Source organism: Diabrotica undecimpunctata, chromosome 6 (assembly GCF_040954645.1).
Source record: "Diabrotica undecimpunctata isolate CICGRU chromosome 6, icDiaUnde3, whole genome shotgun sequence".
Taxonomy (NCBI): Eukaryota; Metazoa; Arthropoda; class Insecta; order Coleoptera; family Chrysomelidae; genus Diabrotica; species Diabrotica undecimpunctata.
The window spans coordinates 142662827-142669525 of NC_092808.1; the positions used below are offsets into that span (position 1 = coordinate 142662827).

The window sequence follows — 6699 nt, forward strand, 5'->3', positions numbered from 1 at the left end:
AATAATATTAAATAAAACAAGGTTCAATTTGTCTTCCTTACCAAATTCAAAATTTGCCCCCATGGATACTCTCACACACCTGGTAAATGTATTCTGGAAAAAACCTTCAGTGATAACCCAGTCGCTGGTGCTCGTTCCACAGTGATATTCGACGCCTAAATGTTTCGGTAGAAACCTAAGACTATTGTAGATGACACTGAATCTTTCTTCTGGAATATCAGTATACCGGCTCTTTGTGTAGCGTCTTTCTAGAGAAAAATAGAATCTTCTAAACATTTTAGCAATTTCAGAAAGTTATGGAGTCTTTTAAGTACGTGAATTTTTTTTTTTTTTTTGTAATTTCTTAATTTTCTTCTTAGTAAGAGTGGTATAGATAACACTGAATCCTTGTTTTGGAACATCAGTTATCTCGACTTTTGTAGATCCTTATCTTAGACGCCATTTTCTTATTATTTCGTCATCAATAATATTAAATAAAACAAGGTTCAACAAAATTTGCCCCCATAGATACTCTCACATAGCTGGTAAATGGTATTCTCGAAAAAACCTTCAGTGATAACCCAGTCGCCGGCGTTCGTTCCACAGCGATATCCGACGCCTAAATGTTTCGGCAGAAACCTAAGGGTGGTATAGATAACACTGAATCTTTTTTCTGGCATATCAGTTATCTCGGCTCTTTGTGTAGCGTCTTTCTCGAGAAATCTTCTAAACATTTTAGCAATTTCAGAAAGTAGTGGAGTCTTCTAAGTACGTGAATTTCTTTTTTTTTGTAATTTCTTAGTTTTACTTTTATCTTATCTCATTGATATATCTTTTGTGGTGTCATTCGTTGTATTTTTAATGCGTAGTTAAGTTGGATCTAATATATGGAAGTTAATTTATCAGGGAGTTAGCAATTTCAAAACTTTTGTCCTTCGTTTTTTATAGAGGTCTTTAATTTCACTTAGTGTTATGTCGTAGAACATTCTTTATAATGTTAATAAAGTTGCATGTTGGTAAAAAAGTGTAATATTTGTCTTTTTTTGTTGATAAAGACTTTGTTGACTTTTCAGTTAATTTTCTGAAAACGTAATGTTTTATTTTTTGTTGAAAATATTAATTTTATCTTAGTAATTTTGCATCTCGGTAAGTCAAGGTTTTTTAACTTCGCCTACCATATCATTGTGTAGATTTACTACCTCAATGATCTTGTTGCCGGTCCTAAGCCCGGATAAAGGAGGAAGGTTCTTGGACGAGATTAACACTTTAGCCAAGTTAAAAAAACCTTGTTTTTTTTTTTAATATATCGTGAAGCAGCTTGATTACTGCGATGAAGTTTCTAGTGGTTTTATAAAGATCAAGAACGATCTAATTGAGAATGAAGACTACCGCGACCCAAAGGCATTCAAATTCCAGTCAGCAGACTAGTACTCATAAAAATAATCAGAGAAATCAATGAAACTTCTAGTAAAACCGATGAGAAATTATAAATTTCTTGAAAGGGTAATTAAGAATTAAAAAATGTTTACAGTAAAATCCACGAATGAACATGGATCCACAACAAGACACGTGAAACAGAAACTACTGACAACATAGACTAAAGATCTTCTTCTTTTTATGTAGACATGGCTCTGTCTGTTTTTCAATGTGCCTCCAGTAAGTTGTCTGTCTTCCTACTGATCGTATTCCTATTGGGGAATCGTCTCTTGCCGTCTTTACTACACTATTTGTTGTCATTCGGCTTATATGATCGTTCCATTCTACTTTTCTAGTTCTTACCCAGTACTTGATGTTTTTCACCTTGCATCAACGTCGTATATATGTTCTTCTAGCTCTGTACCATATTGTTTTACTATCAGTTTTTCTTAGTGTTTTCATCTCTGCTGTTTCTAAAATCATTTTTGTCCACTCTGTGTCAGGTCAGGTCGTGTTTCTGCCGCGTATGTCATTATTGGTCTGATGATTGTTTGTAAATTCTGCTTTTCATTTCTTTTCCGATATTTTTATTCTTCCATATGGTTTCATTCAGCTAACCTGCGGCTCTATTTGCTTTATTCACTTGATCTTCCAATTTTCCGTAATGAATATTGTATTTGTTGCATTTCTTTATTAATGTTCGGATGTTTAAATCTGTTTTATAGTGCTATAACCTTTGCATCTAGGGCGTCAATTTAAAAAAATCGCAAAGATTTAGTAATATAGTAATTCTTAATTGCTTCGTTATTGTAAGTATAAAGATTTGACCTGCATTTAGAATTCCAAACTTACATTCCTTTTTCCTTCTATCCTACCCATCAATATATATATATATATATATATATATATATATATATATATATATATATATATATATATATATATTTCATATTTAGCACTGTCCCAATTAGAAAATTTGTTATTTTATAGATTGAAATACTTCACGTTCGGTTCCAGCTCTTCTTTTGCTTTCCCTTTTGTGGCATGATCAACTCCAAATAATTTCCAAATATACCAATGAATACTCTATACTAAATACAGTAATAAAAAATAATAAAATTCAAGCATTTTATTAAAATTCATAATATAAGCAATATGTATGTGCAGCAATAATTAATACAGTATTATTAAAACCTATTTGAACGCCAGAATGCAATACCTTCAGATATATTGATAAATGTCCATATTAATAACCTGATAAGGGTATTATCAATTACTTCATTTTATAATTTTCTATAAAAGAAAAAATATCGTCAGATGTCACTACTCCTAGAGCTTTATCAATTTTGTCTGTAAATAAAAGGAAAAATATAAATACAGGTATATACAGGTATAAATATAAAATATAAATGTAGGAGAAATTAAAAACATCTAAGTTATTCAACTAAAAATAAGTATTTAGTATCAAAAATGTATTGTAACGATTTTGCCAATGTCACTTTTAGATTTTTTCAATTTTATTTAGTCTCTTATTATTTAATTTATATACAGTCCTCTTCAATGTCCGCAACTATAACAGAATGGATGAAATTTCGTCCCCCAATTCCTAATTGTATCTGGATTTCTCCATGGATGTTGGCATTTTCACATGTGGTAGTCCGCAGTCGTAACCTCGTTGGTACAAGTTTCTTACGGCTGTTTATAACTGTCAGGCGTATAATGGTCCTGGTTGCTCTGGTATCCACCCACAATGTATGATGTTTACCATTTATTTCTCCATCTACAGATACTCTATCTTCACGACATTTTAAAGAAGCTATTAGTATTAGATGGTCTTTGCAAAAGTTCCTGGTCGAAGTTTTCTTCTAGGTATTTCTTGCTGGTGAGTTTTTGGATTTGTGTTGTACCTAGGGTGTTTACTTGAACTTTATGCGTATCCCATTTCACCACAATTACAGCACATTATGGTCTTTGTTTTCTTATGTGTAACGCCTTTCATTATATTAACAATCGCATCCAGTTTATCTTTATCTTCTTTCTCATTTACAGTATCAACTTTAATGTGACCGCCAGAGGGTACATTAAAGTTAGTCTTTGATCTATCTAAAAGACAGTCTAAAATCTGCGTAGCTGATTCGTATTCGAGGGCGGCGGACAAGACATCGATCAGCGTCTTGTCATGAGCTAATCGCAGTAATAATTCTCTGCATTTCATGATCATGAGGATCATCAATAAATATTTTAACAGCCAACTTTTCCATCATGTCTTCTGGAGCTGTTGGATAAGCATATCGTACTAACCTGGAAATATCTACCTCATATTCTTGAAGGGCCTCATCTCTCTTTTGTCTTCGATTTTTAAACTGCGACTGGTAGACATGCTTAAATATTGTTCGTGACCATATTGCATGTTTAGTCTCTTCTTAAGTTGTTCGAAATCATCTGTCTCCTCTACAACTACGGTCTGAAGCAGATCCTACTCATCTTCTCGAAGAGTGATAGTCAGGTTTACAGCCTTTTCTCTTATAAACCATACATTCGCTCTTGTAGCTAATTCGAACTGTTTCATATAGTTGTTCCGTAGAAGATGGGACTTAAACACGAACAGAGCCTCCACTCCCTTCACAAATCGGCCGTGGTTATAACTTACATTTCACCTCGTCTTTTGTCTCTGCTGTAATTGATCGAATTCCTCTATCTGCTTTTCCTGTTTCCTTCATCTTATTTTCCATCTCTTTCATCTGTTCTTCGAAAGCCAAAATATCGGCATAAACTTATTGCTTTAACAAAGATATTTTATCGTCAAAGGCAGAAGTGACCTTAGAGATTTCCAAAGATATGTTGGCAGAAACTTTGCTTTTCAGAGAAAAAATCTCGTTAAGATCTTTGCTTTTCAGAGATGTGATATCATCAGAAACTTCATTTTCTAAAGATGTAATATCACCAGAAACTTTGTTTCCCAGAGATACAACGTCCGTCAAGACTTAAGGGCACTCTTTGGTCCTGAGATTCAAGTGGTCTCAAAGGCGGATGAACCATGAATGGTCAAAGGCATGAGGATGCAGAAGATAAGAAAAAATCACTGCATTTTAGTTCCCTAAGAATTTCTCTAGAAAATCACTAAAGGAGAGTCAAAATAAAGCGGCCCCGAGTGCCTGGCGTTTCTCAGATCTCAGAAATCTTATGAACGCAATTAACATAAGAAAAACATCGTACCTGGGTCACAAGTCAGAAATCTTGGCTGAGGAATATCAGAAATTGGACTAACCTCGGTCTTAAACATATATTTCATGTTGCAAAAGATAGGGAAGCGTTTAAAGAGGTGATCGCCAACCAACTTTAGAAGAAGGCACAATAATAATAAGGGAAACATTTTTTAAAGGTATCCATATATATATATATATATATATATATATATATATATATATATATATATATATATATATATATATATATATATATATACCCGGTATTTAGGCGGCACACGCTCTTCCGGTAGGGATCTATGGAGGAGTATCACCAAGCCGCAAGCCCTTATCTCTTGCCGTACTGCTCCACCATAGGCCGATCAGATACCAGCATATTCTAGACTAAGCCGCAGATTCATTTAGAAGTTTAAACTGCTGCGTTAGCCTTTTTGTTTTCTGTACACCGAGCTGGGGATTGAACTGACATCTCTCGCAGTGAAGCGAAGGAGAAGCCAGCCGCCCAGCCCGCTTGGCTATCCGATCGACTTGGTATCCAACTTGGACGAATTTCGTCCAATACTTTCATCAATGAAGCAATTTCGTTCACATAAAATAAAAAAAATTTAAATGTTCTCTGGTACTGGTGACCAGATAACATTTGGTCTGTATTATTTTCGCGTTTTGATTTGTTGTCAGAAACTTCATTACCAGTTCTGTCTTAAAGATTGTCTGTATTTTCGTCATCGTCCTCACTGTTTTTAACCATGTTCTTCATATATTCCAATTATTCTTCTGACCAAGGAATTTCAAAGCCTACATCTCTCGAATCGTTACTGGCAACGTATAGATCCGATTCTGAGGATTCTGTATCTCATATATGATCGGCACAGTGCAGTATCTCATTAACTGTCAATTTCAATGACATTTAGGTCAGTCAGGCATACCAAGCGTAAACACAAATGCTGTATGCTCGAAAAGTATTATTATAATTACCAATAATTTTCACTTTATTCTTATTTAAAATTAACCCAGTGAAACATGTTAAATAATAAGTGAAAAAAATATGACCCATTGGTTCTGAAAAGGTTAACCGTAATAAGAGATTTGATAAACGAGAACAAGTAAATATACCTACAAAAGTATAACAAAAAACAAATTTAATCTAGCAGCAATATGAAGATACAAGAAACAATCGATTCTAAGATAAAACGAGGCTGTTGGATACATTTACCAAATACGTGGAATACAGAGTGGTGCTAACACCACTTCTATGAGAAGAATTTAAATGCAGAGAAGTTTTTAAATTTACTATAGTGAAATATTTCGCTAAGGTTTGCAAAAGTAACTCCGCAAAAAGAACAAATTTGTTTTCAAATCGACTATAGACTTAATCATTTTAATTCAGTTAAATACTCACAATTTTTATTAGTGAAGGTTATAAATATAATTAATGAGTTAATTTTTTTCAATTATTTATTTTGGTAAACTAAATAACTGCGTACTTACCATCGGTGTCCAAGATTACGACGTAAGATTCAATTTCCAAAACTCTGGACGCAAGTCCAAGAGAACTGTCTTTGGGTAATTTAGAAAACATCCGCACTAAGCAATTCTTAATTTCGTCATTTGGTGTCTCCTCGGCTATGAGACGATTGAGAGTGTTTATTCGTGTAGCCACTCCAACTATGACTCTAAAATTAAACAACATATAGTTAAAGAATTTGGAAAATGCAAAACAAAAAAATTAGTAAGCATTATTGATAATAAAAAAGACAAAAAAACGCAATAATATACAAATCGTCATCATCATAAGTGGTGTTGGATCTTCTGAACCACACCTTTTACACAGTCTTCCAATAGCCTTTTAAGTCTATGACAGCTTCGGTAGATGCATTCATCTCCATCCATTATATGCCTGTAAAGTCTAATTCGAACCCTGGCCTCCCCCAGCAAACCTCCCCATTTATTACGATCTGTAGCCATTCTTCTCCACGATCGACTGCCAAAAGAGATTTCTTGGGTTTTCATCCACATTATCCTCCAATGACTTTCTAGGTCTCCCAATGGGTCTCTTCCACTGTATTCTTGCATTAACACTTTTTTGGAAGCCAGTTTT

At 33.9% G+C, this 6699-nt stretch overlaps 1 long non-coding RNA gene across 1 annotated transcript in view; it reads right to left on the reverse strand.

Annotated features, from left to right (window-relative positions):
- Positions 1-2509: 2509 nt before the first annotated feature.
- Positions 2510-6699, reverse strand: part of LOC140442885 (uncharacterized) — a 7082-nt gene continuing 2892 nt past the window's right edge. Inside the window, exons 2-3 of the long non-coding RNA XR_011951168.1 lie at positions 6090-6274; positions 2510-2745 (exon numbers count right to left, since the gene is read on the reverse strand). This is a non-coding gene — a long non-coding RNA (uncharacterized lncRNA). The remainder of the gene's footprint in view (positions 2746-6089; positions 6275-6699) is intronic.